The 23,382-nt window shown below is 46.5% G+C and overlaps 1 pseudogene across 1 annotated transcript; it reads left to right on the top strand.

The window, feature by feature from the left end:
* Positions 1–1,245: 1,245 nt before the first annotated feature.
* Positions 1,246–1,669, top strand: LOC100604233 (annotated as a pseudogene). Its single transcript, XR_122061.4, has one exon. The product of XR_122061.4 is annotated as a 40S ribosomal protein S26-like (transcript).
* The last annotated feature ends 21,713 nt before the right edge of the window (positions 1,670–23,382 follow it).

Below are 23,382 nucleotides of genomic sequence, written 5' to 3'. Positions count from 1 at the left end.
ATAAGGCATGGTGACTCACATCTGCAATCCCAGTGCTTTGGGGGCCGAGGCTGGAGCATCGCTTGAGGCCAGGAGTTCAGGACAGGTCTAGGCAATATAGTGGCCACTGTATTCCAGCCTGAGTGACAGTAAGACCCTGTCTCTGAACAAAAAAAAAAAAGTCAACCATAGTGGGAGTATTTACGCAAGAGCCATCAGCAGACACTACAAACCCTGGCTTTATTTGTTGAGTTGATTGTCCAGGTTTGAGAAAGTGATAGAGATAATTTTTTTTTTTTTTTGAGACAGAGTCTCGCTCTATCGCCCAGGCTGGAGTGCAATGCCAGTATCTCGGCTCACTGCAACCACCACCTCCTGGGTTCAAGTGATTCTCCTGCCTCAGCCTCCCATGTAGCTGGGATTACAGGCGTGTGCTGCCATACCGGCTAATTTTTAGTAGAGACGGGGTTTCACCATGTTTACCGGGCTGGTCTTGAACTCCTCACCTCAGGTGATCCACCTGCCTCGGCCTCCCAAAGTGCTGGGATAACAGGAGAGAGCCACCGCACCCGGCCTGAGAGAATGTTAATAAGGCAGGTCAAACTCAAAAGCGTGTCATATCTGTAACCACTCCATTGTGAACAGTACAACAATTGGAGAAAAATCTTGCAATATTCAAGATCCAATTCAACAAACATGTTGCTCACATTGAGAAATGAGCAAAATTCGCTGAATGCAGTGGCTCACACCTGTAATCCCAGCCGTTTGGAAGGCCAAGGCAGGTGAATCCCTTGAGCCCAGCAGTTCAAGGCCAGTCTAGACAACATGGCAAAACCCTGTCTCTAAAAAAGAATACAAAAATTAGCTGGACATGGCGGTGAGTGCCTGTAGTCCCAGTCACTCTTTAGACTGAGGTGGGAGGATCACTTGAGCCCAGGAGGTTGAGGCTGCAGTGAGCTGAGATTATGCCATTGCACTCCAGCCTGGTGACAGATCAAGACCCTGTCTCAAAAAAGAAAAAAAAAAAAAAAAAGAAAAAGCACAGTTCCAATATACACTATCATTGTTTCATTTCACTTTCATCTCACTTGTTAATATAAATTTAAATATCAGTGAAATTTATCCAAACTATACCTGGAGGGCTGGTTTTAAACATTTACTAGCACACCACAGGTTGTGTGGCCTTTGTAGGCCAATAATCCTAAATTAAAATCTTTGCTTTGCCACTTACTTGCAGGGCGACCTTAAAAAGTTCACTGTGTTCTCTCTCCGGTCCGTGCCTCCAAAATGACAAAGAAAAGAAGGAACAATGGTCGTGCCAAAAAGGGCCGCGGCCACGTGCAGCCTATTCGCTGCACTAACTGTGCCCGATGCGTGCCCAAGGACAAGGCCATTAAGAAATTCGTCATTCGAAACACAGTGGAGGCTGCAGCAGTCAGGGACATTTCTGAAGCGAGCGTCTTCGATGCCTATGTGCTTCCCAAGCTGTATGTGAAGCTACATTACTGTGTGAGTTGTGCAATTCACAGCAAAGTAGTCAGGAATTGATCTCGTGAAGCCCGCAAGGACCGAACACCCCCACCCCGATTTAGACCTGCGGGTGCTGCCCCACGTCCCCCACCAAAGCCCATGTAAGGAGCTGAGTTCTTAAAGACTGAAGACAGACTATTCTCTGGAGAAAAATAAAATGGAAGTTGTACTTAAAAAGAAAAAAAAAAAAGTTCACTGTGTTTTCTAAACGATATATTTTCCTTTACTGTAAAATAGGGTCTATAATACTGACCTCATATAATTAATCATAGCCTTAATGTGTACTACTATATACCAACTATATGCTAAGTGTACTAAGGATTATATAGATGCTGTCTATAGTATATAGTAGCTGGGACTACAGGCGTGAGCCACCACATACGACCTCATAATTATACTTTCAAAAAAACCTCAGTTGGCCAGGCGCAGTGGCTCACGCCTGTAGTTCCAACACTTTGGGAGGCCAAGGCGGGTGGATCACCTCAGGCTGGGAGTTCGAGACCAGCCTGACCAACATGGACAAACCCCACATCTACCAAAAATACAAAATTAGCCGGGTGTGGCAGTGTGCACCTGTAGTCCCAGCTACTTAGGAGGCTGAGGCAGGAGAATCGCTTGAACCAGGGAGGTGGAGGCTGCAGTGAGCAGAGGTGGCACTACTGCACTCCAGCCTGGGCAACAGAATGAGACCGTGTCTCAACAAAACAAAACCAAAACAACAACAGCAACAGCAGCAACAAAAACATTTCTCCAAAAAGCCCTTTGGGTCCAGGCGCTCCACAGTTTACTTTTTATCCTCCACGTGAACTTTAGCAAATGAAACAAGCTGTTCTGCCTCATACTTTACTTAATGATACAGCCTGGATATGATTGCATATAATGTGCTTTAGACTTTTGAAAACAAAAGCTCAAAAGATTATTTCTGTGTGATACAGGATCCTTTGCTACACCTCTTCCCAGAGGCAATGAATGTTTGAATTCAGAGACAGGAAGAGGAGATACAGAGAGAATACTCGGCAGATGGAAAATCCCTGAACGCATTACCTAGAGAAGTGCATCAACAATAATCCCAACTTCCTTATTCACTCTTTGGTCATATCTTTAAAAAAATGCCTTTCAGTTTAATAAGTCTTTTTTTTTTTTTTGAGATGGAGTCTCGCTCTGTCTCCCAGGCTGGAGTGCAGTGGCGTGATCTCCGCTCACTGCAAGCTCCACCTCCCTGGTTCACGCCATTCTCCTGCCTCAGCCTCCAGAGTAGCTGGGACTACAGGCGCCCACCACCAAGCCCGGCTAATTTTTTTTTTTTTTTTTTTTTTTGTATTTTTAGTAGAGATGGGGTTTCACCACGTTAGCCAGGATTGTCTCGATCTCCTGACCTCATGATCCGCCCGCCTCGGCCTCCCAAAGTGCTGGGATTACAGGCGTGAGCCACCGCGCCCGGCTAATAATTCTTTCTTTGTTGTTGTTGAGACAGGGTCTCTCTCTGTTGCCCAGGCTGGAGGGCGGTGGTGTGATCACAACTCACTGCAGCCTCGACCTCCCAGGCTCAAGCTATCCTCCCACCTCAGCCTCCTGAGTAGCTGGGAATATAGGCATGTCCCACGATTCCCAGCTAATTTTTTGTATTTTTTGTAGAGATGGGGTTTCGCCATGTCACCCAGGCTGGTCTCAAACTCCTAGACTCAAATGATCTGCCTGCCTTGGCCTCCCAAAGTGTTGTGATTACAGGTGTGAGCCACAGGCCAGTAATTCCTTTTTTTTTTTTTTTTGAGGTGGAGTCTCGCTCTGTCGCCCAGGCTGTAGTGCAGTGGCACGATTTCCGCTCACTGCAGCCTCCGTCTCCCAGGTTCAAGTGATTCTCCTGCCTCGGCCTCCCGAATAGCTGGGATTACAGGCACACACCACCACACTTGGCTAATTTTTGTATTTCTTTTAGTTGAGATGGGGGGTCTCTGTATGTTGGCCAGGCTGGTCTTGAACTCCTGACCTCAAATGATCCACTTGCCTCAGCCTCCCAAATTGCTGGGATTACAGACATGAGCCACTGCAACTGGCCTAGTAATTCTTAAGAGTGGTAACACACTACTTATGGAAGAGCAAAAAATGCATTTACTCAAATACAGTCACGCGTCGCTTAACGATGGGGCATGTGCTGAGAAAGGAGTCCTTAGGCAATTTTGTCACTGAGGGAGCATCATAGAGTGCACTTGCACAAACCTAGATGCTCTAGCCTACTACACAGCTAGGCTGTAGGTCTAGCCTACTACTCCCAGGCTACAAACCTGTACTGCATGTTACTGTGCTGAAAGGCAATTGTAATGCAGTGGGAAGTAGTTGAGCATCTAAACATAGAAAAGGTACAGTAAAAACCTGCTAATATTATTTATTTATTTATTATCACTATTATTATTTTGAGATGGAGTCTCACTCTGTCACCCAGGCTGCAGTACAATGGTGCACTCTTGGCTCACTGCAGCCTCCGCCTCCTGGGTTCAACTGATTCTCCTGCCTTACCTTCCAAGTAGATGGGATTACAGGCATCTACCACTGTGCTTGGCTAATTTGTTGTATTTTTGGTGGGCACAGCGTTTCACCATGTTGACCAGGCTTGTCTCAAACTCCTGACCTCAAGTGATCTGCCCACCTCAGTCTCTGAAAGTGCTGGAATACCCCCATGCACCATGCCAGGCTAATTTTTTGTATTTTTAGTAGAGATGGGGTTTCACTGTGTTAGCCAGGATGGTCTCGATCTCCTGACCTTGTGATCCGCCTGCCTCGGCCTCCCAAAGTGCTGGGATTACAGGCGTGAGTCACCGTGCCTGGCCTGATATTATAATCTTATAGGACCACCGTTGTATTTGCGGTCTGTTGTCGACTGAAACGTCCTTCTGTGGCACATGACTGTAGTCACCTTTTAACACATATTGCTGAAAAATTCCTTCTCTTGTCTCATATAATTAGGGCATGCCAAAAACCATAGCCCCATTCAGGAATCATAAGAAAACAGCAGTTTGTCCATCTCCAATTTCCCAGAGCCTCAAGGAATTCACTTTCTTTCCTTAACAGCTGAGATTGTAGTGAGGACGCTGCAAACTGAGTTCTAGAAACTCCTGTTCTCTCCACCTTCCTCTACACTCAGCCCCCTCCCTTCTTGTCTTGTCAGCTTCTGACAGGTTTCAGCAAGAATCTAAAGTTCAAAAAGTTATGTTCCCGGAACTAAATGCCAGGGATCCTTGAGTAATCTTTCTTTGCATAATACAGTACTTAGGGTTACTCTTCAAATGCCAAAATGCCTTCCACCTTTCTTTTTCAATTCTGATACTGAGAAATAGAGGATATTGAGAAATACTGCTTTGCTGAAAGAAAAACAGCAGTTCAAATGTCATGGTAATCCATTTGAAATTCAAATTTCAGCCTCATCCTTGGGCAACCGTAGAGAGGGGTGGAGACTGTGGCGAACTAGGGTTGCATGCCCTTTATAAAGAAGTGGCTCCTATTGAATTCTGGCTGCTTGTTGCCAGTGGAGGTGTGGGCACAGTGTTGCCACATCTTAGAAATTTTTTTTTTGAGATGGAGTCTTGCTTTGTCACCCCAGGCTGGTGTGCAGTGGTGCGATCTCGGCTAGTGAGCCGAGATCCTCCTCCCCCCAGGTTCGACCGATTCTCCTGCCTCAGCCTCCTGAGTAGCTAAGATTATAGGGGCCCACCACCACGCCCAGCTAATCTTTTTTTTTTTTTTTTTTTTTGAGATGGGAGTCTCGCGCTGTTGCCCAGGCTGGAGTGCAGTGGCGCGATCTCGGCTCACTGCAAGCTCCACCTCCCATGCCCAGCTAATTTTTTGGGTATTTTTTATGAAGACGGGGTTTCACCATGTTGGCCAGGCTAGTCTCGAACTCCTGACCTCAAGTGATCCACCCTCCTCGACCTCCCAAAGTGCTGGGATTAGAGGCATGAGCCACTATGCCTGGCCAGAAATTTTCATTTGTCTTTTTATTAATTTTTAAAAAATAGACGGGGTCTTGCTATGTTGGCCAGCTATCTCGACTCCTGACCTCAATGATCCACCCTCCTCGACCTCCCAAAGTGCTGGGATTAGAGGCATGAGCCACTATGCCTGGCCAGAAATTTTCATTTGTCTTTTTATTAATTTTTAAAAAATAGACGGGGTCTTGCTATGTTGCCCAGGCTGATCTCAAACTCCTGAGCTCAAGAGATCCTCCTGCCTCTGCCTCCCAAAGTGCTGGGATTACAGGCGTGAGCTACCAGCCCCACCCATTTTAGAAATTTTCAAGAGATATTGGAAATCTGCATTTGATGTTTGTTGAGTTTTAAATGGTGGCTCAATTTTTTAAATAAAGCATTTTGTCAGCCAAACAAAATACATCTCTGGGCTCAATTCTGATTTTCAGACCTTTAGTTTGCAATCCTCTTTCCTTTATTATTATTTTTATTTGTTTATTTATTTATTTTTGAGACAGAGTCTCACTCTGTTGCCCAGGTTGGAGTGCAATGGTGCAGTCTTGGCTCACTGCAACCTCTGCCTCCCGGGTTCAAGCGATCCTCCTGCCTCAGCCTCCCGAGTAGCTGTGACAGGCACCTGCCAGCAAGCCCAGTTAATTTTTGTATTTTTCTTTTTCTTTTTCTTTCTTTTTTTTTTTTTTTTTTTGAGACGGAGTCTCGCTCTTGTCCCCCAGGCTGGAGTACGATGGCGCGATCTCGGCTCACTGCAACCTCTGCCTCCTGGGTTCAAGCGATTTTCCTGTCCCGGCCCCCCGAGGAGCTGGGATTACAGGCGCCTGCCACCATGCCCAGCTAATTGTTTTGTATTTTTAGTTGAGACGAGGTTTCACCATGTTGGCCAGGCTGGTCAAGCACTCCTGACCTCAGGCGATCCGCCTGCCCCGGCCTCCCAAAGTGCTGAGATCACAGGCGTGAGCCACCGCGCCTGGTCAATTTTTGTATTTTTAGTAGAGATGAGGTTTCACCCTGTTGGCCAGGCTGGTCTTGAACTCTGCACCTCAAGTGATCTGCTCGCCTCCGCCTCCCAAAGTGCTGGGATTACAGGCATGAGACACCTCGCCTGGCCACAGACTTTTTAAATTTAGGTGTCAGGTTCTATGTTGGGTGTTGGGTTGAAGTTCTGGAAAGGGGATAATAGGAAGAGGGTAACATTTGTGCCTAATCAGTTGATCACATCGTCTGTCTACCTATCTTTATTATTTTTTTCGATTTTTTATTTTTTTGAGACAGAGTTTCACTCTTGTTGCCCAGGCTGGAGGGCAATGGCGTGATCTCGGCTCACTACAACCTCTGCCTCCTGAGTTCAAGCGATTCTCCTGCCTCAGCCTCCCCAGTAATTGAGATTACAGGCATGCGCCACCGCACCTGGCTAATTTTGTATTTTTAGTAGAGATGCGGTTTCTCCATGTTGATCAGGCTGGTCTCGAACTCCCGACATCAGGTGAACTGCACCTGGCTTTGTCTACCTAGCTGTCTAAGTACTTACCTACCTGTGGGCCTCCTTATCTTTTTGTTTTTCTTTATATGGTAAAATGTTTTTCCTTATTTTTTTGTAAAAATGAAATTTATATCACATAAAATTAACAATTTCAAAGTGAGCAATTCAGTGGCATTTAGTGTGTCATCATGTTGTGCAACCACCACCTCTATCTAGAGATCTCTCTCTCTTTTTCTCGAGACAGGATCTGGCTCTGTTGCCCAGGCTTGAGTGCAGCGGTGCCATCCTAGCTCACTGCCACATTCACTTCCTGGGCTCAAGCAATCCTCTGGCCTCAGCCTCCCAGGTGCCTGGGCTCACAGGTGCCTGCCTCTATGCCTGACTAAGTTTTAAAATTTCTTGTAGGGGCGGGTGTGGTGTCTTACACCTGTAATCCCAGCACTTTGGAAGGCGGAGACAGGTGGGTCATCTGAGGTCAGGAGTTGGAGACCAATCTGAACAACATGGTGAAACCCCGTCTCCACTAAAAATACAAAAAAAATTGCCAGGTGTGGTGGCACATGCCTGTAATCCCAGCTATTCGGGAGGCTGAGGCAGGAGAGTTGCTTGAACCCGGGAGGCAGAGGTTGCAGTAAGCCATGATTGCACCGCTGCACTCTAGGCCTGGGCAACAAAAGCAAAACTCCCTCTCAAAAAATAAAATTAAAAAAAAATATATAAAATAAAATAAAAAAATAAAATAAAATAAAATGTGTTGTAGGAATGGGGTTGCACTATGTTACCCAGGCTGCTCTCTATCTCCTGGGCTCAAGGGATTCATCTGCCCAGCCTTCCAATGTACCGGGATTACAGATGTGAGTCATTTTACCTGGCTGAGATATCTGTTTGTCTAGAGATACCTAATATTTCTAATATCTCTCCAAAACATTTTCATCATCTCAGAAGAAAACTCTTACTTATTAAGCGGTTTCTCCCCATTCCCTCCTCTTCCAAGCCCCTGACAACCACCAATCTGTTTTTTTTTTTTTTTGTTGTTGTTGTTGTTTTTTTTTTGAGACAGAATCTCACTCTGTCACCCAGGCTGGAGTGAAGTGGTGCTATCTAGGCTCACTGCAACCTCTGCAACACCCCCCGACCGCCCATTCCGGGTTCAAACGATTCTCCTGCCTCAGCTTCCCGAGTAGCTGGGATTACAGGCACCTGCCACCGTGCTTGGCTAATATTTTGTACTTTTAGTAGAGAGGGGTCTCCACCATCTTGGCCAGGCTGGTCTTGAACTCCTGACCTCATGGTCCACCTGCCTCAGCCTCCCAAAGCGCTGGGAGTACAGGCGTGAGCCACCGTGCCTGGCTGTGTTTTCTATCTCTATGGATTTGCCTGTTTTGAAAGTGTCAAATGGAATCACACAGTATGTAACCTTTCATGTCTGGCTACTTCCTGTGACTACAGGCTTGCGCCACCATGCCTGGCTAATTTTTGTATTTTTTAGTAGAGACAGGGTTTTGCCATGTTGGCCAGGCTGGTCTTGAACTCCTGAGCTCAGGTGATCTGCCCGCCTTGGCCTACCAAAGTGCTGGGATTACAGGCGTGAGCCACTGTGCCTGGCAGTAGCTCATTTCTATGTCAGAATAATGTTCCATTGTACAGGTATATCACAGTTTGTTTATTCATTCATCCATTGATGGACATAAAGATTGTTTCCACTTTTATCCACTATCATTAATACTGCTACTATGAAGATTCATATACAAGTTTTTGTTTGAAGACCTATTTTCAATCTTTTGGGTATGTACCTAGGAGTGGAATTGCTGGGTCATATGGTAACTCTATGTTTAACTTTTGGAGGACCTGCCAAACTTTTCCACGGCAGCTGCACCATTTACATTCTCACTAGCAATGCACGAGGGTTCTAAATGTGTCCATATCCTCACCCACACTTGCTATTTTCCATTTTTAAAATTATTACCATTCTAGTGGGTTTGAAACAGTATCTCATTGTGGTTTAGATTTGCATTTCCCTAATGGCTACTGATATTGAGCATATTTTCATGTGCTTTGTTGAAGATGTGTATACTTTCCTTAGAGAAATGTCTCTTCAACTGTTGACCATTTTAAAATCAGATAGTTTGTCTTTTTGTTGTTGACTTGTAAGAATTCTTTTTTCTTTCTTTCTTTTTTTTTTTTTTTTTAAGACATCGTCTCGCTCTGTCGCCCAGGCTGGAGTGCAGTGGCGCTATCTTGGCTCACTGCAACCTCCACCTCCCAGGTTGAAGCGATTCTCCTGCCTCAGCCTCCTGAGCAGCTGGGATTACAGGTGCACACCACCACACCCAACTAGTTTTTGTATTTTTAGTAGACACGGGGTTTCGTCATGTTGGCCAGGCTGGTCTCAAATTCCTGACTTCAAATGATCCACCCGCCTCGGCCTCCCAAAGTGTTGGGATTACAGGCGTGAGCCACTGTGCCCGGCCAATGTCTATACTTTCTTCTAAGAGCTTTATGTTTTTGGCTGGGCGTGGAGGCTCATGCCTGTAATCCCAGTACTGTGGGAGGCCGAGTCAGGTGGATCACCTGTGGTCAGCAGTTCAAAACCAGCCTGGGCAACGTGGTTAAACACTGTCTCTACTAAAAAAACAAAAAACAGCTGGACGTGGTTGTGTGCACCTGTAATCCCAGCTGCTCGGGAGGCCGAGGCACGAGAATCGCATGAACCTGGGAGGTGGAGGCTGCAGTGAGCAGAGATGGCGCCATTGCACTCCAGCCTGGGCGACACAGCGAAACTCTGTCTCAAGAAAAAACAAAACAAAACAAAAAAACCCAAGAACAAAAAAAGAGCATTATGTTTTTAGTTCTTACATCTAGGCCATCAATCCTTTTTTTTTTTTGAGACAGAGTTTCGCTCTTGTTGCCTAGGCTGGAGTGCAATGGCACGATCTCGGCTCTGCAATCTCCACCTCCCATCCCAATTCTAAGAAAGGCACTTTCACCTAACGAGTTCACATACACACTATAACATAAGGAGGGGAACCACCAGTTAAACCGACAGGCCAATATTAGGGAAACTGAATATCCACATGCAAAGAAATGATGTTGGATCTCTACTTCACATTGTATGCAAAACTTAATTAAAAAAGGATTAATGGCCAGGTGTGCTGGCTCAGGCCTGTAATCCCAGCACTTTGGGAGGCTAAGGCAGGTGGATCACCTGAGGTTGTGAGCTTGTGACCCACCTGACCAACATGAAGAAACCTCATCTCCACTAAAAATTCAAAATTAGCTGGGCGTGGTGGTGCATGCCTGTAATCCCATCTACCTGGGAGGCTGAGGCAGGAGAATCGCTTGAACCTGGGAGGTGGAGGTTGCAGTGAGCCGAGATTGTGCCATTGCACTCCAGCCTGGGCAACAAGAGTGAAACTCCATCTCAAAAAAACAAAAACGAAAACGAAAAACGAGCTGGGCATGGTGGTGGTGGTGGTGGGTACCTGTAGTCCCAGTTACTTGGGAGGCTGAGACACAAGAATCACTTGAACCCAAGAGGCAGAGGTTGCAGTAAGCCAAGACTGCCCCACTGCACTCCAGCCTGGGTGACATAGCAGGGCTCTGTCAAAAAAACCAAAAAACAAAAAACAAAAAAGGAAGCCAAGGCATGGGCTCCCCTGGTGGCCACAGGGTCCAGAATTCTCAGGTCTCAGGGATGACTTCACCAGGGCAGTGCGGAAGGGAAATGTGGGGTTGAAGCCCCCCACACAGAGCTCCCACTGGGACACTGTCTAGTGGGGCTATGAAAAGAGAGCCATCGTCCTCCAGACACCAGAATGGTAGATCCACCATGCACCGCACACCCGGAAAACCTGCAGGCTCTCAACGCCAGCCCGTGAAAGCAGCTGGGAGGGAGGCTGTACCCACAAAGCCAGAGAGGCGGAGCTGCCCAAGACCATGAGAACCCACCTCTTGCATCAGCGTGACCTGGATGTGAGTCATGGAATCAAAGGAGATTATTTTGGAGCTTTAAGATTTGATGGGCCCGTTGGATTTCAGACTTGCATGGGGTCTGTAGCCCTTTCGTTTCAGCCAATTTCTCCCATTTGGAATGGGTGTATTTATCCAGTGTCTGTACCCCCATTGTATCTATGAGGTAACTAACTTGCTTTTGATTTTATGGACTCTTAGACCCTAGGACCTGAATTCCTTTGGTTTCCCTTCTTGCAGAAGCCTTGTCTTTGGTCTCCCAAGCGAATCTTGGGCTTAAGAGACCAGACAAGTGCCCTCTGGTGGCGAAAGGGAGCCTCTGGGATCTCTCAAGTGGGAACTCCTCTTCCCAAATCTGGGTGGAGGAGGGACCTTCCCTCCCTCCCTCCCTTCCTTCCTTCCCTTTCTTTCTTTTTTTTTTGACGGAGTCTCGCTCTGTTGCCCAGGCTGGAGTGCCGTGGCGCGATCTCGGCTCACTGCAACTTCCGCCTCCAGGGTTCAAGCAATTCTCCTGCCTCAGCCTCCCAAGCAGCTGGGAGTACAGGTGCCTGCCACCATGCCCGGCTAATTTTTTGTATTTTAGTAGAGGTGGGATTTCACCGTGTTGCCCAGGCTGGTCTTGAACTCCTGAGCTCAGGCAAGCCACCTGTCTTGGCCTCCTAAAGTGCTAGGATTATGGGCGTGAGCCACCGTGCCCAGCCAGGACATCCATTTTCTGAAACCCAAGTAAATGGAATGTGCTGCCAGGGTTGAGAACCTCCGCTCGTGGAATGTATTGCATTTCCACCGGAAGCTCTGCTCCTGGGTGAGTCTGTCCCATTGTAGGTCTACAGGAAACATCTCACTGCAGTCTTCCTCTTCTGAATGTAATTTATTTAAATGTCTATTTATAAGTGTATAGATTTGTTTAATTATAAAAAAAGATCAAACATCATTTTAAAAATACAGATTATAGGCCAGGCATGGTGACTCAAAACTGTAATCTCAGCACTTTGGGAGGCTGAAGTGGGAGGATCGTTTGAGCCCAGGAGTTCAAGACCAGCCTGGCCAACATGGTGAAATCCCATCTCTACAAAACATACAAAAGTTAGCTGGGCATGGTGGTGCATGCCTGTAGTCGCAGCTACTCAGGAGGCTGAGGCAGGAGGATCGCTTGAATCTGGGAGGCGGAGGTTGCAGTGAGCCAAGATCGCACCACTGCACTCCAGCCTAGGTGACAGAGTGAGCCTCTGTATCAAACAAACAAACAAACCAAAAGAAAAAAAGAAAAAAGAAAAGGAAGGAAGGAAATATACAGATTATAACAGGAGATCATATTCCTATTATGTGATTGGTGTATTAGTCTGTTGTCACACAGCTATAAAGGAATACCTGAAACTGGGTCATTTATAAGAAAAGAGGTTTAATTGGCTCACAGTTCTTCAGGCTGTACAGAAAGTATCGCTGGGGAGGCCTCAGGAAACTTAACAATTATGGCAGAAGGTGAAGGGGAAGGAGGCATGGCTTACATGGCCAGGGCAGGAGGAGGAGAGAAGGGGGAGGTGCCATATCCTTTTTTTTTTTTTTTTTTTTTTTTAGTGCAGTAGCCTGATCTCAGCTCACTGCAGCCTCCACCTCTTGGGTTAAAGTGATTCTCCTGCTTCAGCCGCTGAAGTAGCTGGGATTACAGGTGCCAACCATCATGCCAGGCTAATTTTTGTATTTTTGGTACAGACAGAGTTTCACCATGTTGGCCAGGCTGGTCTCGAACTCCTAACCTCAGGTGATCCACCCGCTTTTGCTTCCCAAAGTGCTGGGATTACAGGTGTGAGCCACTGCACCTGGCTGAGGGGCCACACACTTTTAAACACCCAGATCTTGTGAGAACTCATTCACATCATGAGAACAGCAAGGGGGAAATTCACCCCCATAATCCAATCACCTCCCACCAGGTCCCTTCTCCAACACTGGGGATTACAATTTGACATGAGATTTGGGCACGGAAAGCCAGGCACAGTGGCTCACGCCTGTAATCCCAACACATTGGGAGGCCGAGGCAGGCGGATCACGAGCTCAGGAGATCGAGACCATCCTGGCTAACACGGTGAAACCCCGTCTCTACTAAAAATAGAAAAAATTAGCCGGGCGTGGTGGCGGGCGCCTGTAGTCCCAGCTACTCGGGAGGCTGAGGCAGGAGAATGGCATGAACCTGGGAGGCGGAGCTTGCAGTGAGCCAAGATGGCGCCACTGCACTCTAGCCTGGGTGACAGAGAGAGACCGCGTCTCAAAAAAAAAAAAAAAAAAAAAATTGAGATTTGGGCAGGGACACAAATCTAATTCATATCAATGGATAAAGATAAAAAGCTTTGATAATGCAAAGTGCAGGGGCAGGAGGAGGGCTATAGGGAAAGGGCCGTCCTCACTTTGTGTTAGAAAAAGGCACTGTCCCTTGGTACCCTCTTTCTGCAGGGCAATACCTGTCCAAATCCAAACCTGGGCTCTTTTGTGATTCAGTTCATTTCTCACAAGCAATCCTCGTCCAACAATTGCTTGACTGTGCCCAAAGTGGTGTCATTTCAAAAAACCCAAAAGAATGTTCACATACATCCGTTGGACACTTGGTAAATAAATCATGAGACTTCTGCACTATGGCTGGATTGTCATGCTGCCTTTATAAAGAATGAGGCACAGAACACCCTTAAATAGAATCGTCTGCCAGATACATCCGGTTGGAATAGCAAGCTGCAGAACCACATGCCTAGAATGATCTAACTTCTATGCTATATACATATGTCATAGAAGTATAGGTATATGTATATATATACACACACACATATATACATATATATACACACACACACACATATATCTATGTACAGGTTTAAGAGACAGGGTCAGCTGGGTGTGGTTGCTCATGCCTGTAATCCCAGCACTTTGGGAGGCCAAGGTGGGTGGATTACTTGCGGTCAGGAGTTCAAGACCAGCCTGGCCAACGTGGTGAAACCCCATTTCTACTAAAAATACAAAAATTAGCTGGACGTGGTGGCACATACCTGTAATCCCAGCTACTAGGGAGGCTCAGGCCCAAGAATCGCCTGAACCTGGGAGGCAGAGGTTGCAGTGAGCTGAGACTGTGCCACTGCACTCCAGCCTGGGCAACAGAGAGAGACTCTGTCTCAAACAAACAAAAAACAACCTACCAAGTACAGGTCATTCGAGGTGGCTCATGCCTGTAATCCCAGCACTTTGGGAAGCCAAGGGAGGAGGATTGCTTGAGGCCAAGAGTTCAAGACCAGCCTGGGCAACATCCTGTCTCAAAAAAATAAAATTAGGCTGGGTGCGGTGGCTCACACCTGTAATCTCAGCACTTTGGGAGGCTGAGACGGGCAGATCACTTGAGGTCAGGAGTTCGAGACCAGTCTGGCCAACATGATGAAACTCCATCTCTGCTAAAAAAAAAATACAAAAATTAGCTAGACGTGGTGGCGGGCGCTTGTAATCCCAGGTGCTCAAGAGGCTGAGGCAGGAGAATCGCTTGAACTCAGGAGGCCGAGGTTGCATTGAGCCAAGATAGCACCACTATACTCTAGAACCGGGTGGTGGAGTGAGACCGTCTCAAAAAAAAAAAATGATGTGGCCATGGTCCTCTAAGAAGTCACAGCCACATTGGACCAGGAGGCACCTGCTTATTTTTCCTGTGCTGTAATGAGTAGAAGATAAGTAAGTTTCAGTAGCAGTTCCTTACTGAGGCATGAATAAATGAACAGCCAACAACAAGCAAATTCAGTGTGAGCAAAGTCAGTGGGCGGAATGTGGTATCTGGCCCCAGGAAATTTGCTACCCAAATATCACATCTAGAGTTTTTCTTAGTTTTCAAGATGTGTACTTGTAAGGTCATGAAATTTTGACTCCTGCTAATTCACTTTGCTGAGCCTCAGTTTCTCTATCTATAAAACAGAATAACAAGAGTATCTCAATGAAAATGTGATTTTGGGAGGCTGAGGCAGGCAGATCACCTGAGGTCAGGAGTTTGAGACCAGCCTGGCCAACATGGTGAAACCCCGTTTCTATTAAAAATATAAAAATTCAGCCAGGCATGGTGGCATGCGCCTATAATCCCAGCTACTTGGGAGGCTGAGGCAGGAGAATCGCTTGAACCCGGGAGGCGGAGGTTGCAGTGAGCTGAGATCACGCCATTGCACTCCAGCTTGGGCCACAAGAGTCAAACTCCATCTCAAAAATATATATATATACGATTATGAAGATTAACTGAGACAAAGCATACAAAGTGCTTAGCATACTGCACTCAATAAATGTTAATGGGCCAGGCGCGGTAGCTCACACCTATAATCCCAGCACTTTGGGAAGCTGAGGTGTGTGGATCACCTGAGGTCAGGAGTTCAAGACCAGCATGGCCAACATGGTGAAACCCCGTCTCTACTAAAAACATAAAATTAGCCAGGCAAGTGGCCGGCACCTCTAACCCCAGCTACTTAGGAGGCTGAGGCAGAAGAATCGCTTGAACCTGGGAGGCAGAGGTTGCAGTGAGCTGAGATCGAGCCACTGCACTCCAGCCTGGACGACAGAGTGAGGTTCCGTCTCAAAAAATAACAATAAAAATGGCCGGGTGTGGTGGCTCACACCAGTAATCTCAGTATTTTGGGAGGCCGAGGCAGACAGATCACAAAGTCAAGAGATCAAGACCATCCTGGCTAACATGGTGAAACCCTGTCTCTACTAAATATACAAAAATTAGCCAGGTGTGGTGGCGGGCGCCTGTAGTCCCAGCTACTTGGGAAGCTGAGGCAGGAGAATCACTTGAACCTAGGAAGTGGAGGTTGCAGTGAGCCAAGATCAAACCACTGCACTCCAGCCTGGAAAAAGAGCGAGACTTTGTCAAAAAAAAAAAAAAAGAAAAGAAAAGAAAAGAAAAGAAAAAAAGAAAACCCCAAAAACAATAAAAACAAATGTTAATGTGCCAGCATGGTGGCTCACACCTGTAATCTCAGCACTCTGAGATGCTCTGGTGGGAGAATCACTTGAGGCCTGGAGTTCAAGACCAGCCTGAGCAACATAGCAAGACCCTCATTTTCCAAAAAAAAAAAAAAAAGAAATAAAGGATAATTAGCCAGTCATGGTGGTGCGCACCCATAGTCCCAGCTACTCAGGAGGCTGAAGTGGAAGCTCACTTGAACTCAGTAGCTGGAGGCTGCAGTGAGTTATCATTGTGCCATTATACTCCAGTCTGAGTGATAGAATGAGACCTTGCTTCTAAAAATAAACAAATGATAATGATGACCATTATTGCTATTATTTTTCTTTCTTTTCTTCTTTCTTTTTTATTTTTTCCTTCCTTCCTTCCTTCCTTCCTTCCTTCCTTCCTTCCTTCCTCTTTCTTTCTTTCTTTTTTTAGACAGGGTCTTGCTCTGTCACCCAAGCTGGAATGCAGTGGCCCAATCTTCGCTCACTGTAACCTCTGCCTCCTGGGTTCAAGGGATTCTCCTGCCTCAGCATCCTGAGTAGCTGAGACAACAGGCACCCGCCACCACTCCTGGCTAGTTTTTGGCATTTTTAGTAGAGATGGGGTTTTCCCATGTTGGCCAGGCTGGTCTTGAACCCCTGGCCTCAAGTGATTCACTCTCCTTGGCCTCCCAAAGTGCTGAGATTACAGGTGTAAGCTACCAGGCCTGGCCTATTGCTATTCTTTTTTTCTTTACTAATAATGTAATTCACATATGTCATTATTAAGTTATTCAACTACAAAGCGAGGTCTCCCATAAGACTGTGGGCTCCTTGAAGGTAATGTCTATCTTAGGCCTCTTTGTCTCTACCATAAACAGAACCAACTTATGACCAGGAGTGGGGTTGAGAGAGAGAGAGAGAGAGAGAGAGAGAGAGAGACAGAGACACATCCCTGTCCACAGTGCTGAATCTTCATGGCCTGCGAGTGCTTGCGTGTTTCCTATGCTGCTTCCTCTCCAACCTGTATCTCACCAGACCTTTTTCTTTTTTGTTTTTTGAGACGGAGTCCCGCTCTCTCGCCCAGGCTGGAGTGCAGTGGCGCGATCTCGGCTCGCTGCAAGCTCCGCCTCCCGGGTTCACGCCATTCTCCTGTCTCAGCCTCCCCAGTAGCTGGGACTACAGGCGCCCGCCAGCACGCCCGGCTAATTTTTTTGTATTTTTAGTAGAGACGGGGTGAACCCTTTTGTATTTTTAGTAGAGATGGAGTTTCACCATGTTAGCCAGGATGGTCTCGATCTCCTGACCTCGTGATCCGCCCATCTCGGCCTCCCAAACTGCTGGGATTACAGGCGTGAGCCACCGCGCCCGGCCACCAGACCTTTTTACTTGCATTTACAAAGACATTTATGCAAGCATAAAAAATGCTGGCCTCTAGTTCTAGCTACTCAGGAGGCTGAGGTGGGAAGATGCCTTGAGCTCAGGAGGCAGAGGCTTCCAATAAGCTGAGATTGTGCTACAGCACTCAGCCTGGGCAACAGAGAGAGACCCTGTCTCAAAATAAACAAATAAATAAAATAAAATAAAAAATAAGAATTTTAAAAATAAAAATGTAGCTCTGTCAAGAATGTTCTTTCTTCCTTTGTATATCTGCATGGTGCCTTCTTGGTCATCCATTGAGGCTTTGCTTAAGCCTCATTTCTAGAAAGCTTCTCCCAGTCTACCTGTTTGTATCTCCAGCATCAGTCACATTCATTCATTTATTCATTCATTCAAATCGTCTTTCATTCATCCATTATTTATTTGAGAACCTATCACGTTCTAGGCCTTTGTTGAGTATAAATTAATATAAATAAATATAAATAAGAAACTGTCCCTCAAAAACTTGCAGCCTTGTTAGGGAGACAGATGCTTAAATAAGTCATTACAATGTAGTGTAATGAGAGCAACAAGCAAGATAACCCAGGGCACTATGAGAGTGGGGAGGAGATCCCCTAAGCTGGCCTGGGGAAATCAAGGAAGGCTTCTTGGAGGAGGTGAAGAGGTCTGGGCTGAATTTTGAAGGAAGAATTAAGATAATGAGTGAAAAGTGGAAAAGGGTAGAGAGCAAGATGAAGCTGGGAGGAACAGATTGCTGAGGCAAAGAAGGACAAAGTGAACACAGTTCGGCCAAGGAACTGCAGAGTTCAGAGGAGAGGGGCGGGACTCTTTTTTTTTTTTCCTTATTAAAAACCTGTACTTTTGCAGTATATAAATTGTACAAAAATTCAACCATGCAAAAATCAGGAGATAAAAATCATCTGAGGCGGGCAGATCACCTGAGGTCAGAGTTTGAGACCAACCTGGCCAACTTGGTGAGACCCCCGTCTCTAGTAAAAATGCAAAAATTAGATGGACATGGTGGCGGGTACCTGTAATCCCAGCTACTGGGGAGGCTGAAGAGGAAGAACCCAGGAGATGGAGGTTGCGGTGAGCCGAGATCGCACCACTGCACTCCAGCCTGGGCAACAGAAAGACTCTGTCTCGAAAAAAAAAAAAAAAATCTGTGATTCCACTCACACAGATAAGTGTTCATGTTAGCATGTATTCATTCCAGCATTTTTTTCTATACAATATGGCACTGGATATATGCTTTTCCTATTACCAAAGCAATAGTATATTGTACATAAGATATTGTTTTATTTGCACGCCATCAGATATTCTATGGCAGGGGTCGGCAAACTTTTTCAGTAAAGGTCCAGAAAGAAATACATTTGGCTTTGCAGGTTACATGTTCTTTGTAGCAGCTACTCAACCCTGCTCTTTTAGTGCGAAAACAGCCACAGGCGATACGTAAATGAGTAAGTGTGGCTGTGTTCCAATAAAAGTTTATTTACAGTCCCTGAAATTGGAATTTCATATAGTTTTCATGTCTTTTGATTTTTTAACCATTTTTTAAAAAGTAGATACTATTCTTAGCTCACAGACTGAATAAAAACAGTGGGGGTGGGGGCTACATTCAGCCTGCAGGCAGTCGTTAACCAACTGCTCTGCTACATTTTTTTCTGGCTGCATCGCAGTGAATTTCATAAATGCACCATTGTTTACTTAAATCATCCCTTTTTGCTAATATTTGAATGGCTTCAATATTTTGCATTTCTGGAAAGCTGGGACAGAAAGCACCTTTGAAGTCTGGGCACGGTGGCTCATGGCTGTAATCCCAACACTTTAGGAGGCTGAGGTGGGAGGATGGCTTAAGCCCAGGAGTTCGAGACCAGCCTGGGCAACATAGGGATATTCCCATCTCCACAAAAAAGAAAGGAAAGAGGGAAGGAAGGGAGGGAGGGAGGAAGGGAGGAAGGAAGGAAAGACAGAAGAAATCTTTGTGACCCAGTCTTTGGGTACACTCTTGACTAAATTCCTGGATGCAAAATTGTTGGTTCAAAGAGTAAACACAATTTAATATGTTTCTTCTTCTTCTTCTTCTTCTTTTTTTTTTTTTTTTTTTTGAGATGGAGTCTCCTTCTGTCGCCCAGGCTGGAGTGCAGTGGTGCCATCTCAGCTCACTGCAACCTCTGCCTCTCAGGTTCAAGCGATTCTCCTGCTTCATCCTCCTGAGTGGCTGGGATTACAGGTGCCTGTCACCATGCCTGGCTAATTTTTGTAGTTTTTAGTAGAGTTGGGGTTTCACCATGTTGGCCATGCTGGTCTTGAACTCTTGACCTAAGGTGATCCACCTGTCTCGGCCTCCCAAAGTGCTGGGATTACAGGTGTGAGCCACCACACCTGGCCTGTGTTTTTGTTTTTAACAAATTAACAAATTATTTAAAATATTAAAAAGCTTAAAGGCTAGGCATGGTGGCTTATGCCTGTAATCCCAGCAGTTTGGGAGGCTGAGGCAGGAGGCTCACTTGAGCCCAGGAGTTTGAGACCAGCCTAGGCAACATGGCAAGACCCCATTTCTATAAAAAAATAAGTAAATAAAAATAGAAAAAAGCTTATAGAATAAAGATATAAGGAAAGAAAAGACCGGGCATGGTGGCTCACACCTGTAATACCATCACTTTGGGAGGCCGAGGTGGGAGGATCACTTGAGCTCAGGAGTTCAAGACCAGCTTGGGCAACAAGGTAAAACCTGGTCTCTACAACAAACACACACACACCCACACAAAATTAGCTGGGTGTGGTGGCACTTGCCTATAATCCCAGCTACTTGGGAGGGTGAGGTGGCAGGATAACTTGAGCCCAAGAGGCGGAGGTTGCAGTGAGCTGAGATCATGCCACTGCACTCCAGCCTGGGCGACAGCCAGACCTTGTCTCAAATATATATATATATATATATATATATATGGTCCCATATGCCTTTCCAAAGCCTTATTCCTCATTATCAAGAAGCAGAATCTATTTCTTCTTCATCTGAACTTGGTCAGGACCTTGTGACTGCCACAGTGAACAGAATATGGGAGAAATGACTTCCAAAACGAAGCCGTGAAAGGTCATCTGATTTCCACCTGTCTCCCTTTCTTTCCAGATGCTTGGCCTTGAAACCCAGCTGCCATGCTGTGAGGAAGCCCAAGCCAGCCACACAAAGAGATCCATGTGGAGAGGCACCGAGGACCCACCTACAAGGAGCATCCTCTTACTCACATGGGACGGAGGGATGGAGGGAGCCTTGAATGATCCAGACCCTGGCTTTCCAGCTGAGGTTCCAGACAAAAAGGAGCAGAGACAAGCCGTCATCATGGATGTTCTGTGTCTGAATTCCTGACCCATTCGACTGTATCCATAATAAATGGTTGCTCTATGGCACTGAATTTTGGGGTAGGCATAAAAACTGGAGCAGCTTACAAGGCTGAAGTCATAAAAACAGGTGCAGCCAATGAGTGTGGAAGTCAGGGTTTGAACGTAGGCATCCAAGACTCTTTCCACTACATTTCCCCACTACCCCACTCTTGCTGTGTGGAGAAACAGCAGCATCATCACATTTATCCGCCTCCTCTCCCCCTGCCTGGGACCTCTGACTAATCTCAAGAGCACTGATTTTTATTTGGAAAAGAAAAATCAGAATTCAAAGGAAATTGTTCACAGAGCGTGTAAAAGCCTTTCCCAGTGACAGCTGCAGTTCGTTTCACAAAAAAGAGCCACCAGCCCACTTACGGCAGCCCCCCTCCCCACCCCCAACAAGTGAGAAAACCTGAGTCAAACAAAAGTAATGAGAACGTCTGTTCATTTCTACTGCCCATGCTGTTTGCTTATATCACAAAGTCTCCAAGGATCTGCTAAGCCAGGCCTTGTTTTTTTTGTTTTTTTTTTTCTTTTGAGACAGGGACTCACTGTGTCGCCGAGGCTGGAGTGTAGTGGCGCCGTCAGAGCTCACTGCAGCCTCGAACTCCTGGAGTCAAGCAATCCTCCTGCTTCAGCCTCTCGAGTAACTAGGACTACAGGCAGGCACCACCACACGTGGCTAATTTTATTTTTTGAGACGGAGTCTCGCTCTGTCACCCAGGCTAAAGTGCAGTGGTACAATCTCAGCTCACTGAAATCTCCACCTCCCAGGTTTGAGCAATTCTCCTGCCTCAGCCTCCCGAATAGCTGGGATTACAGGCACCTGCCATCATGCCTGGCTAATGTTTGTATTTTTAGTAGAAATGGGGTTTCACCATTTTGGCCAGGCTGGTCTGGAACTCCTGACCTCAAATCAGCCACCCACGTTGGCCTCCCAAAGTGCTGGGATTACAGGCATTAGCTGCCACGCCCGGCCATGCTTTGCTAATTTTTTTTTTTTTTTTTTTTTGAGACGGAGTCTCGCTCTGTTGCCCAGGCTGCAGTGCAGTGGTGCTATCTCGGCTCACTGCAAGCTCCGCTTCCTGGGTTCATGCCATTCTCCTGCCTCAGCCTCCCGAGTAGCTGGGACTAGAGGCAGCCACCACCATGCCTGGCTAATTTTTTATATTTTTAGTAGAGACGGGGTTTCACCGCATTAGCCAGCATGGTCTCGATCTCCTGACCTCGTGACCTGCCCCCTTCAGCCTCCCAAAGTGCTGGGATTACAGGTGTGACCCATCGTGCCCGGCACTTTGCTAATTAAAAAAAAATTTTTTTTTGTAGAGACGGTGTCCCGTTATGTTGCCCAGGCTGGTCTTGAACTCCTGGGCTCATGGGAGCCTCTGCCCTCAGCCTCCTCAGTAGCTGGGACTATCGGCACAGCTGCTATACCCAAGTACTGTCTTTTGTATACGTACCTTGCCTCCCTCCAAATAACTTTTCAGCAGGCATGGATATAAACCCACGTCTTCAGACTTGAGAGAAAAGTTTAGCTGAATGTGAATCTGTTTTCTTTCCTCTGGGCCTGTGGATCAAATAGGACTCATTGCACAATGGAAAAAATAACAAAAAACAAATCAACAACCCCAAACTAAGCTGTTTAAAACACATCCGGCCAGGCACAGGGGCTCACACCTCTAACCCCAGCACTTTGGGAGGCCAAGGCGGGAGGATTGCTTGAGCCCAGGAGGCAGAGGTTGCAGTGAGCTGAGATGGCACCACTGCACTCCAGCCTGGGTGACAGTGAGACTCTGTCTCAAAAAAATAAAATAAAATTTAAAAAACATTTAAAACAACAACAAAAAAAGTCGTTATGTACACAATGGGGAAGTTCCGATGTTGTTAGACTGAGGACGTGGCTGGATCCAGGGACTCAGATAATGAAACCATCAAGACTCAGAATCCCTGCATTTCGGCCAGGCACAGTGGCTCACGCCTGTAATCCTAGCACTTTGGGAGGCTGAGACAGGTGGATCACCTGAGGTCAGAAGTTTGAGACCAGCCTGGCCAACAGGTGAAACCCCGTCTCTACTAAAAATACAAAAATTAGCCGGACGTGGCGGTGGGCGCCTGTAATCCCAGCTACTTGGGAGGCTGAGGCAGGAGAATCACTGGAAACCGGGAGGTGGAGGTTGCAGTGAGCAAAGACTGCGCCATTGCACCCTGGCCTGGGCAACAAGAGCAAAACTCCATCTCAAAAAAACAAAAAACATTAGAGAAGGTCAGGAGCGGTGGCTGATGCCTATAATCCCAGCACTTTGGGAGGCCAATGCAGGAGGATCACTTGAGGTCAGGAGTTTGAGACCAATCTGGGCAACTTAACAATACACCATCTCTACAAAAAAAATAAAAAAATTTTAAATTAGCTGAGCATAGTGGCATGCATCTGTGGTCCCAACTACTCGGGAGGCTGAGGCAGGAGGATCCCTGGAGCCTAGTGAGTGGAGGCTGCAGTAAGCTGTGATTGTGTCACTGCACTCTACCCTGTGCAACACAGTGAGACCCTGTCTCTCTCTCTCTTTTTTTGTTTTTTTTTTTTGTTTTTTTTTGAGATGGAGTTTCACTCATGTTGCCCAGGCTAGAGTGCAATGGTGGGATCTTGGCTCACTGCAACCTCCACCTACCAGGTTCAAGTGATTCTCCTGCCTCAGCCTCCCAAGTAGCCGGGATTACAGGCATGCGCCACCATACCTGGCTACCTTTGTA

This window comes from Nomascus leucogenys, chromosome 18, assembly GCF_006542625.1.
Source record: "Nomascus leucogenys isolate Asia chromosome 18, Asia_NLE_v1, whole genome shotgun sequence".
Taxonomy (NCBI): Eukaryota; Metazoa; Chordata; class Mammalia; order Primates; family Hylobatidae; genus Nomascus; species Nomascus leucogenys.
The sequence above is the reverse complement of the archived record's forward strand: the minus strand, read 5'-3'. Positions and strand labels throughout refer to the sequence as shown.